The following is an 11,936-nucleotide window of genomic DNA, read 5'->3' as shown; positions in this document are numbered from 1 at the left end:
GTAAAATGCTCGTATAAATGTTATAACGAAATTATTACACAGTTACAGTGACGTGCTGTAAGTCTTTCACGTTTTTTTATCTAATCATATATTCTGTGTCTTTCCAGATTTTTCTATTGATTAATTTATGCTTTATTTAGGGATGGATTCTGAGAATATATGGCCATTTTGTTAAATAATGTCCTTAGTTTCTTCTCATAATATTCTTTTAATTTTCAGTTGTGTATTTCAGGTGTAATATCAAATTATCTATTCTGCTTATTGCAATGCTATGCCAATTTCCTTTATATGGTTACCAAAATGATTTCAAAATGGCATCCAGAAAATGAAAGAGAGTCAGGAAAATTCAATGAAAAAGGTTAGAAATACAAAGACTATACATTACAATAAGAAAACGTGAAAGACTTATGGCACCTCACTGTACCTGTACATAAATGTTATTTTCAAGCCTTTTTTATATACAGGTAACACTGTCGTGATCGTGCGAAGGATAGGACTTTTTAAGATGGCGGACCATTGTAACACCGAAAGGAAAGCTCTGCTTTCAAACTGCAATATTCATAATTTATATACTCACTATGATCATGACAAATGTTGTATCTGATTCGCAAATAGTGCTAATATTGTTGTACGTATCTATCTGGATGATGATAGACTTAAAACGTAGTGCAATCTGCATGTAAACCTCATCAATATGCCGACCTACCTTCCGGTGTTAAGTTGGTCTGCCATCTTGAAAAGTCCTATCCATGGCATGATCATGACAGTGGGTAATATTGATAAATATCTTGTACAGTTATAATGAAAATTGACACATATTCTTTATTTCTCTACAAGTAATTGAAATGGCCATTGATTAAGAAAGCTTTATTTTTACAAATGTCAATTAAATCATGAAATATGAGTTATTAAATTTCAAGAAAACAATGTATGACATATCTTCAATTCAGAAGAATTTCCAGAAGGACCAAGTCTTTCTAAAGCCATATTTTTGAACCCTGGTTAAAGTGTTCAGGTTTTGATATCTTAATTCAAGTGTAAAATAGTTACACAAATACTTTACAAGTACTGAAAGCGTAATACTTATGATAGTAAAGCAGAGTTTCATGCAATATAGATGTGTTAATTATCCAATATCGCTGTTTGTGGTGCCATATTATACAGAACATTAGTTCCCAGCAGTGTGTGAAGTGTATTTGGTTTTCATATCTAATTAATATTTGATATGTGAATATTTTTATGAATTTAGATTAAAATCATGATTTTGATGAAGTTTTATTAAAAATAAGTTAAGATAATGTAATTTGCACTCTGTGGTATCATCTGTAGTGTTGGATATGTCTGTCTTGTCAGTGTATGTGGCTTATTATTGAAGGCAATATGTTATTGTATGTGACCTTTGACCCTTAAGATGGCATTGTTTGGGTCTGTTGAGTTTTGTCATTGTTATGTGTGCACTTTATTTTTTTGTTATTCATTTCAGAGATACAAATGTGTTCATTCCATTGCTCCCCAATTCTTATTGTTTTTTTGTTTGTTTTTTTGTTTGTTTTTTATTTCAGTTTTAATCTGGAAAAAAAATTGAATTCACTTTAACTTTAAAGAATCTCGTGAAATAACATAATGGAAATTGTGCAGTAATTATTTATCTTTGAATGTTTTCTTCCATTAATGTATCAATGTTATATACCTATACTGTGGTATTGATGTGCTTCCCTTACGTTTATTATAATCTCATATAAGAACTTTTTCACTATGGAATAGTGCATCTCAGATGGAGTCTGTGGCTTAGTGAAAAGTATTTGACAAAATTGTTGATGTGAGAAAGTTGAACTATTGTAAAATTATTTTTGCTTTTTTATATTTGTTATAATGTTTGTTACAGCACTATATACATTGCACTGCTTATACATGCTTATATTTTAATGAATCAATTTTGAAATTCATGGATCAGAAATCCAAAATTTCCTATATTCATCAATGCTTAATGCTGATTTATATTGTATTGCTGATATTTACTCTATTTGGATAAGAAATCCAGTATTTGCTGTATTTATAAATGTGCCTGTTTGTGTATATTTTTATTGATGAAAGCATGTGAATTTATGCATAATAAGTCTAATATTTACAGCATTCATAAAGTTATATATGGATTATATATATTTTTGCTGTTGATATTGGGTACATTTGTGGATAAGAAGTCCAAAGTCCCATTATTGATTAATTTTTTATTGTTGTTTGATATCTTTACACCTAATCTCAGGTAAATTCGTGGATAAGAAGTCCAAATTTCCTGTACTGATTGTTCGTAGAAAAGATCTTAGTTTTGTGGTATTCATTATATCATGTATTGCTAATTCATGTGTGTTTTTAGTAATTTCTGAATATCCACGGAGTTAATTTAGGCCTACATCATCAAAATAACATTGGTCCGTCTTTCTTCTTCAAACAATTCTTGTTTTCCCTTCTTCTTCGGAAGTCTTAAATGTCAAGAGTTCCAGTTACCCTCATTAGTGCTCGTTCAATTCTAAGAATAATCAGATAACAAAATATTGATGAAGTCGTCTTCAATTTTGACAAATTCATTATTGCCATTTGAGGATTAACGTTGATCTGTCTCATATCCCTCTGTAAGTTGAGATCCTTTTACCTAAGTCACAATTTTAAAATATACTACTCTGGTTTTTTTTATTAATGCTCAATTTATTTACAGTAAATTAAATCATCATAGAAAAGTAATAGATTGATTGGTATTTAAGTCCATGTTCTTGTCCTCAAATCGCTGATAGTTGTTTGTGCCATTAAAATAAACATGTCTTGGTGATAGTACTATGCTCTCAAAATGTGTCGTTGAAGGTATTGGAATCTAGTCAAAAAGATTGTCAAGAGAAATGGGTTTGTTGTTTAGAAGACACAAAATAGGTTTTCCTGTTCTTGATGGGTATTGATTTTTGAAGACCGACGTATTGCCAAATATTGATATAATCAAATTCTGCTTCGCCTTACTGATGACTAATATGTATTTCAATCATAAGAAACGTCCACGACAATGATTTAGCCTGACTACAGAATGAGGCTTTAGTGAATAGAAATTGTGTGCGAGAAATTTACCTTTACATCATTTGATTGAAATACAAAATGTATGTTAATATATTTTCTTTTTTTTTTGTCTCAGGAAAGTGTGGAAACATTTTTAATTGTTTATGTTTGCCAACAGGTCTAGTTTGAATCTGCGCTGGTTGTAGCCTAGTATTTCACCACCATGTCCACCTCCTTGTTTAATACCACAATACCAAATATGGTTGCAGCTAGTAGACCACTTTATATACTTATGTACTTTTGTACCACATCTCTATTTGTGTTTGATACAATTACAATTCTTTTTGAAAATGATTGATTAATAAGTATAATGTTATCAGACAACCCTATGACTTTTACTTAGAGTTGTCTCCCTTAGACTAGACAAAGCAGCTACCATGACAAAGATACTACAAAATGGTTGTCATTCTGTCCTCTCGTTAAGCATGTTTCAAGTCTTTAAAGTGGTCATTCATCTTGTGTGTTCTTTGTATGAATATTGGACAAAAGGTGCACAAGTGAATGACACCTCTTTATAAATATTCAGAATTAGCACAGCAACGTTCAGTTTCGTCCTTCTAGGACTCATTAATGATGCTTAGGGTCTACTTTTGAAGCCTAGGAGGAAATAATTGAAAGAGAAAAAATAAAGATAAAAAAGAAATGTAAAAATTTAGATGGGAAGGAGAACTTACCCATATTTAACAATTTTTTTTTCAGAAAAATGTCAATTGCATATTCTGATCCGTTGCCCCTATTCAAATGAATAAAAACACGGTATGCATATATTACGGCAAACCTTGGCAACTAAAAAGTTCACTAACAGTGTCTACCACCTGCTGTCTTGTTCACAAGACACACGAGTGAATTGTAGAACTACTCTCCGATGCCATTAAAACGTTGCGTCAAAGAGTATCTACCTTAAGGAATTATCCTTCTATGCTGAAAAGTTAGAACTCAAAAATAAGAACAAGAGAATGGTTTATGGCAAATCTCTTTAAAAACTATCCCGTTATCATCTCATTTATTTACCAATATTGAAGTAGTTATTTCTATATCCAGCTAATTTATTGTTGATTCATGAATACATAATCACAAATTCAATCAAATTTCAACATAATATGTTATAACGGTTACAATTATTGGTACAATAGCATTTAAATGTAATATTTGCCATTTTCAATCATCAGAAATATTTAAAGTCGTTATCAGTTTGATTGGAAGTCATCAACTCTCGACATCGCCCATAGTTCTGCGATTCAAACAGATGATTTATTGAATGAAATAGACATTGAAATATTAGTATGAATTTGAAAAATTTCACATCATTCCTGTCCATATGAAATTTTTTTTATTGAAGGTAAATGTTATTCTGATCGATATGAGAAATATCCAAACTTATATAATACTCATGAAAATTTTCAATTGAGATTTTATTCAAAATAATTTTGAAACACATTTTGATGCATTGTATTTAGAACACATGTATTTCTCGGCTTTATTACCTAACTGTATTTAGGTATTGTAAGTTGTCTTTATCGTTCATAATTGGGGGCACTCGCTCGTAAGCTTATTTACTCGCTCGTTTTGACTTTTAAATTCCTAAGGAATTTTATCTCTCAATTTGAAAATCTCCTTTTAGCTTGTTTTATACATATCATTCATAAATTTTACTATATTGGATGTGCGTAAATGGGGTCAAGCTTCTTGACAGGGTCCTTTCATGAGTCAAGTCACTGCTCTGTAACGTTTTAGAGTCCAGAGTCTTCTCATTGGTTACCCTGGAGTCAAGTTTGTCCTTGTATTATGCCAGCTGCCCTGTGAGTCAGTGTCAGAGTCAAGCCACTTCTCTAGAACCTTCTGAGTCTCTTAGAGTCAACTACTTCTCTATACTCTTACAGAGTCTAGCCCTGTCATTCCTGGCTTCTCTGGCATCAGTGAGTCTAGTTGCTTCTCTGTTCATCAAAGTCAAGTGATTTCTCATGTTCCGGAGTCAAGCACAGTTCACTTTTACTTTGCTTCTCTGATGTCACAGAGTCAAGCTTGTCACAATCAAATGTTCAATAGTTTGCTTATGAGTGAGCAGCCCCTGTAGCCCCAAAGAGATCGTTACGCCCAAGAGATTATCTTTTTGTTGCAATAAACAGCTTAACTAGTAGTCAAGTCTTGGGTTTTTTTTTTTTTTTTTTTGGTTATAAAATCATTCATAAATGTTGAAATTACCCTGATGTCGTGATTTAAATCACTGACACAAGTTTATTTAGAACATGATTGTGTGTTTAGACACCAATTTATAAACAAAGAACTCTAAGCAATATGTTCATCAATATATCAATAAAGGTCAATGATAAAGAATTGTTGTTTGTCTTATTCTGTTCTCTCAATAGGTAATCATTATGACTTTGGTTTACGGAAAGTTACAAAGATATCTTGCATTAATAATATTAATGAAGAGCAAAATACAAGATGTGTGAACAAAGTGCATCAGAACGCGATAGTCTCGCTCAGTCTTGCCAATTTCTGTATCAACTTGGTATATTTTGGGTTTGTCAGAGTTTGCAATCAATGATAATGAGTTTGTATGGATGTCAGTTTTTCAGCTGGAGACCTTTGTCAGATATTGCTATTAATTGCTATGAAAAAGTCGAAGAATTACTTGGTCCGTGCTAGTTACAAAATTTCCCACAATGAAGGGTAATGCCAGGTTTTATCCCACCTGCCCAAAGGGCCAGGGGAGTTATAGGGATATCGTGGTGTTCGTCTGTCATCCATCGTTTGTCCAACTTTTTCTACAAAGCAGGTGAAATTCCCATCCGATAACCATATATGACACTGTTGAACATAGAGAAACAATTGTGGTTTAAAACATGGCCTTGGGTCTGGCCCCAACCAAAGAGAATTAGTTTCAGTGTTATATTGGTGGAACAATTGAGGTCCATACCCCTAAACCTTACATAACAATGATGTACATCAAGAGATAAACACATACATGATGCAAGAACTGGCTCCTGGTTGTGGCTCCATCCGTCTGGACTTAAGTCTGGGTTATATCTTCGGAATGGTTGAGATCACCACCCCATAACCATATATAACATTGCTAGGCAATAAGAGATAAGCTTAATCATGATGTCAAAACTGACTGGGTTATATCTTTGACAGAGTGGAGATCCCAGCCCTTAAAAAATATATCTTTTAGGACATACATGATGTAAGAACTGACCCTCAGGTATGTTCCCACCACTCTGGACTTTTCGGTTGTATTTCTGAAACAATTGAAATGCCCACCCTATTACAATACTGTATATAGAATTATTTGACATCAAAAGATGAACACATTCATGATATGAGAATTGACCATAGGGTGTAGAATACCTCGTGGAGCTTTATTTTCTGGGTCATATTTTGATACAGTTGAGATCCCAACCTGATAACAATGAAACCGGTAATGTTCATCAAAAGAGAAAGACAGTCTTGATATAAGAATTTACCCATTGGTCTTGCCTTACCAAAGAGGTTAAGTGACTGAGCTGTAATTTGGAAACATTTGAAATACCCAACCTATAGGTATATGCACCAGTGCTGGGCTTCAAGATCCAGGTGAATGATACAATCTCTTTGAGCCTCTTGCTATTTTAATGTGTTTATTGTCAAACCTTCAACAAGGGATTAGACTAAGGACATATTTCAGCTTGATGTTGCATTTTCATACAAACAGATACATAATAAAAAAAGAAAAAGGACTATATTTTTAAATCACATGTCGTTTATATAACAATGAAACCAAAACTTTTATGTCAAAACCGTTTTAAAAAGTATACACGTTTTAAAACATCTCTTCATTAACTAAAATGGTAATCAGAGAATACACCCTTTCCATCAACAAATTGTCGAATTCTACGATTATACAAATGATGGACATTCTTGCACTGATGTATATAATTTATATACCTACACTGATGTTTATAATTTATATACCTACACTGATGTCTATAATTTATATACCTACACTGATGTTGATGAAGAAATATGGTATAGAGAACTCCATGAGCTATCTACTGCATTCGAGTGATTGCAGTGGATGGTATTAATGGAGTGAGCCTAATCGTCTGATAACATTACTTCCCTACACTCTCAATCTCCTTATTTTTAATACATACCTATCAAACGTCTTTTTTATTGGACCAATTAGAGCTCGGATATACAAGCCTAATTATTGACAGGTAATCAGTTACAGTTTGATGTCATTACTAAACTAAAAATAGATACATGTGCAGAATATCTGCATTACTTAAATACAGAATATCATGAACAACAGTCAATCAATATTCGTTGGAATCTATATCGTCTTAACGGATTTTACAGTTTAAGCCATTTTCATTGTACGATAAACTGTTTATCGAATCGGCGTGCCCGGCCCGGACGTCCTGGAGCGTTTGTTTAAATCAGTTTCTGTATCTGATCATTTCTGTCATGAAATCTGTTCAGTCCTATTGTCTTACGGTCAGTTGGAACATCATTAAAGCTAATACTCTGTGCATGTAATCAATATCTTTATCAAAACCTACTTCAGCGGCAGTAGTCTAATGTGTCCTCCATACAGCTAAACATTTCTTTTTAATTTCTTTTCCTCCATGCTACAGTTTTAATGATAAAGAGTATTCCTCTTTGTAATAAATCACCTTGCTGGTACAGCATTTGAATTCCATATCGCCTCATACAGACACACTTTACAATCTAGATTAAAAATGATCGACTATGTTTTGGCAAGTATCTGAATTACTTCACCCAGAAACACTTGTCTTTTAAATGTTTAAATGTCCTTTTGAAATGAAGAAGATGAGATTAAAAAAATAAAAATCTTCTAAATAATTCACATCTCCACAAAGTATGACATACTGTCAATCCTGAAATACGTCGTTTTAATACGAATGATAAAATCGATAAGCGCGAAACATTGTAGCCGCAGTTATACAATTCGATGACGTATGACCAGAACGTTTTTGATCGGAATACTGTCACGTGAATTTGATATTGAATGATAATTGATCCGATTTCTCCACATCAACATATTGATTTTACTCATGACATCCATGACTACATAGTGATACTGATAAGAGTATGGGATAAAGTTCAGATTTAGATAAAACGAGGCCTTTTGTCAATTCATATCCAGTTGTTATCTACTTTTTCCAATAACCAGCTTCCTCGCATGTTGATGTATCGTTCGTGTGCTCATATTGTCCAATCAAATACTCCCTTATATATAGATATCGTAATTATTGTCCAATCAAATACTCCCTTATATAGATATCGTAAACTGTATTACGCAGTTCTGATAATCTCGCGTGTCATCGCACCCATATCCCTTATCTGATCTAATCATTGCGTAGTCCGTGTCCATTATCAGGTTGTCCTGGGCTGACATCATATACATAGCATTGTTGTTTTCTTCATCCAGCCACTGACCTGCAGTTGTATGGTCACTTGATCCATGCCATGCATATCGCAGACCCTGCAAGATAAATCCATCATAACGCTTAAGATTACATTAATAATTGGTAACATATGTTGATGACTTATCTTATTAGCACTTATTCACTGTTTAATGTTTTTCAGAGATTGAAGGTTGAGAGTTACCTTTCTTTGTCACACATGTAAAGTATTAGGAAGATAATAGATCAGGTATTGTCCAATGAATATTTGAAGTTGTACTGCGTCAATTGTGATTTGTGAATCGGATAAGAAAAGCCGTAATATTTTTTTGTTTAACTATTTAACTGACATCGAAAAATTAGATTTTCAAATCTCAAACATGTGTTCAGCTTTCTATGACCAAATAGATTTAGTTTGCAAGAAAGAAATTTCATCACAAACACAAAACTAATACCAGTATTGTTGACTAACTCTAAATGTCATTAAATTGATTACGCTGACTGGTTTGTTTCATCGTTCCGTCATTCTAAACCATTAATAATTCTCAACCTTTTGTCCTTTCACCATTTAAAGATATTAGCCATTTGACAAGTATCGATCAGTATGGAATGGTGCCTGGGAATCTCATAAAGCGCAGTATCTACGCTTATCGACTACCTTTGCCTGATTGTTATAATGGAAACTTTATACTGGAAACGTTTAACAAACCGAACATGATCAATTCTCCACTACCAGACATATTATAATTGATTGTTTTGGCTCACACAGACCGTTGAACTTTTATCTAATGTGCCATTTTAAAAAACGTGTATCTGATACCAATCCTGTATAACATATTCACAATGTGTTTTACATCCAGCTACTTTGGTATGGTGATGTAAGTGTTGTGAGTGCTTTTTCGTTAGTATTGCTTGGCAGCCCTTAATGACACGAATGACGAAAAGGATATATCTTTAAAAGTCCAAATTTGAACTACTTATGAACAAAGAAATCAAACGAACACTTTTAAAGTCTTGATACTTCTTGCAAGGAATGCGTCCTGACCCATTTTCAAGACAATATGCCTATTTATGCGTGTTTTCTAAAAACCAATGTAAAGGCTTTAATTTTTTCTAAAATTTGAAAATCGAAGTTCTGATCACTGGAAATGTAAATATCTGGTTACCAAGCAACGGAACTTAATGGTTTAACAATACCAGAACGAGACTTAAGAAGCATTAGATCTCGTCCATTTGTGGCCAAAAGACGAAAATTAAGAAGTTTGAAATCTTGTCCATTCTTGGCAAAAAGACGCGAATTGAGAATGTTTTAAATTTGTATGCGTTCGGGAAGAAAATACGATAGTAAAGAAGTTTTTAAAATATGAATCTTGTACGTTCGGGGCAAATATACAATTTTGCAGGTTTGTGATTATACACAGTTACTTTCCCGAACACCTTACAAACTATTTTCAGTGATATCACCCTGTCGCCACAGACATCATGGTTACTACCGAAAAGTATTGAATGTGTCTCTGTGATTGGATTACATCTTTTGATACTATGAGTTTGAATTACCTTGTTTCTTCATATGTTGTTCAGTCTCTAGTTGTTTTGCGGACCTATCAATGGAGAGAATCCGAGAACTGTTTTAAGCGCATGCGTCATTGACATTATTCCAGTTGTAAGGAGCGTTATACAACTTCCGGTTAATGCTTCACAATTGTAACCATTAACTATACCGTTACTGGGAAATAAACAACATATTCCAATAATCAGTGTTGTAATTTTCAGGGTGAAATAAGTAACATGCATCAAAAGAATTCAAAAGTCTGCGAACATTTCCCTGTAATTTCGAAAACTTTGTGGATTCAGATCATTAGATTGGCTGATATAGAAATGCCAGAAGCTCTGATTTTGTATCTACCTTGAAAATGAGTTGAATTTGGTCTCCAGTAAGCATCGGAAATGTCAAAGGAGAGTGTTGTTGGGTGAACAGGTGTCATTGGTGTCGTCATATATGTTAGACAAACACCACCCTTACATCTGAACAACGAAGCCTTCAATCGGAGACTGATTTTATTACTTCCATTGATGTCACCGTGTTCTGGGGAAACCGTTTTTCCAGTTTTATCATTGCAGCGTTCTTTTCAAGAAGAAGTATTTGCCAAGCCTAGCACTTGTAATAACGGTGCTGTAAAATTTACACAAAAAGCAATCTTACAAACGTAGTTTCAAGGAAATAGATTCAATACTTAATCAGATAGGCAAACTGGTCTTTATGTTGTTCTATTTTCAAGTGTTCCCTCAGCAAAGTATAAGGATGAGTATTGTTCAAAATAGCACATTAGTAAAACGACAATAAGACATAAGTAAAAAAAAAACTATTACAGAAAGAAAGAAAGCAATACAAATTACTTTCACAAAGAGAGAGAGATATCATTGGAGAAAAACGCAAGAAAATAACGACCCAGAGTCATAACCCTAACTCAAATTCAATCAATTTCGGCAAAAGATAAAGAAGGTTTATTTACAATTCCTGAAAAGATATTTTTTGTTATAATATCGATGCTTAAGAACTAATGAGTGTAAACGAACAATTATTTTTTAAAGCTCGCATTTTAACATGTACCAGAACTTTTCTCATCGTAAGGTCCCTTGTTTCTCAGTTTCATATATACAGTAACCAAAGAGGTAGGAACTTGTATAACGTTTTAACAAGTATTACACTATATAATCAGGATTAACCTACCATCTACCAGCATCAGGAAGAATACCATCGATAACATTTTCGATAATCTTCAAAGAACACACGCCTTGCTTTAAAAACGCTACAATGAATACAGTACGCCGTGATTTTATAGACCTGATAATCCAGAAAGATTAATTATTTAAGGTATACCGACGGTCCGGACTGATCATCCTAACAGAATGAAAACATGACGTGCAAAGATATTTTCAACTGTATGTGTTGTCTATTCAATCGATATCTAGTGGTGATTCTGGAGTTATCAAGGTAGCAATTGACGACACTTATGTTGATCATTCAAGAGTGATCACAAAAAGGTTGTTTACTGAGGATTTAAGGTAATATGAACATATTGGCATGTCAGTGTAGTTATTGAGGATATTTTCGCCATCTTAAAAAGCCAGTTAAACTCACCCTCTGTTGTATTTGCAGTAAATGACGTGATAATTATAGCGCCATGTTATGTCCAGGAGTTAGACATCTTATCAAACAGAGCTCATACAACAGTTTGAAAAGGCGTGGATCCTTTGTTTTAAATCAAAATTAGACAATTATAATAAAAGACTATCGTTGTACCGATGAAAAGACATTCTAACTCACTTAGCGAAGTGTGTTAACGAAATTTCGAAGACCATATATCTTTAATATTCAAATGTGTTCATAGCTATCTCGCCTGTATTTATCTACCAACACAAATT

At 33.3% G+C, this 11,936-nt stretch overlaps 1 pseudogene; it reads right to left on the bottom strand.

The window, feature by feature from the left end:
- Nucleotides 1–5,021: 5,021 nt before the first annotated feature.
- LOC132557727 (uncharacterized) lies at nucleotides 5,022–10,626 on the bottom strand (annotated as a pseudogene).
- Between the last annotated feature and the right edge of the window lie 1,310 nt (nucleotides 10,627–11,936).

Source organism: Ylistrum balloti, unplaced genomic scaffold (genome assembly GCF_031769215.1).
Source record: "Ylistrum balloti isolate Yb309-2 unplaced genomic scaffold, AGI_CSIRO_Ybal_v1 Utg370714, whole genome shotgun sequence".
NCBI lineage: Eukaryota > Metazoa > Mollusca > Bivalvia > Pectinida > Pectinidae > Ylistrum > Ylistrum balloti.
This window is presented reverse-complemented; position numbering and strand designations above follow the sequence as displayed.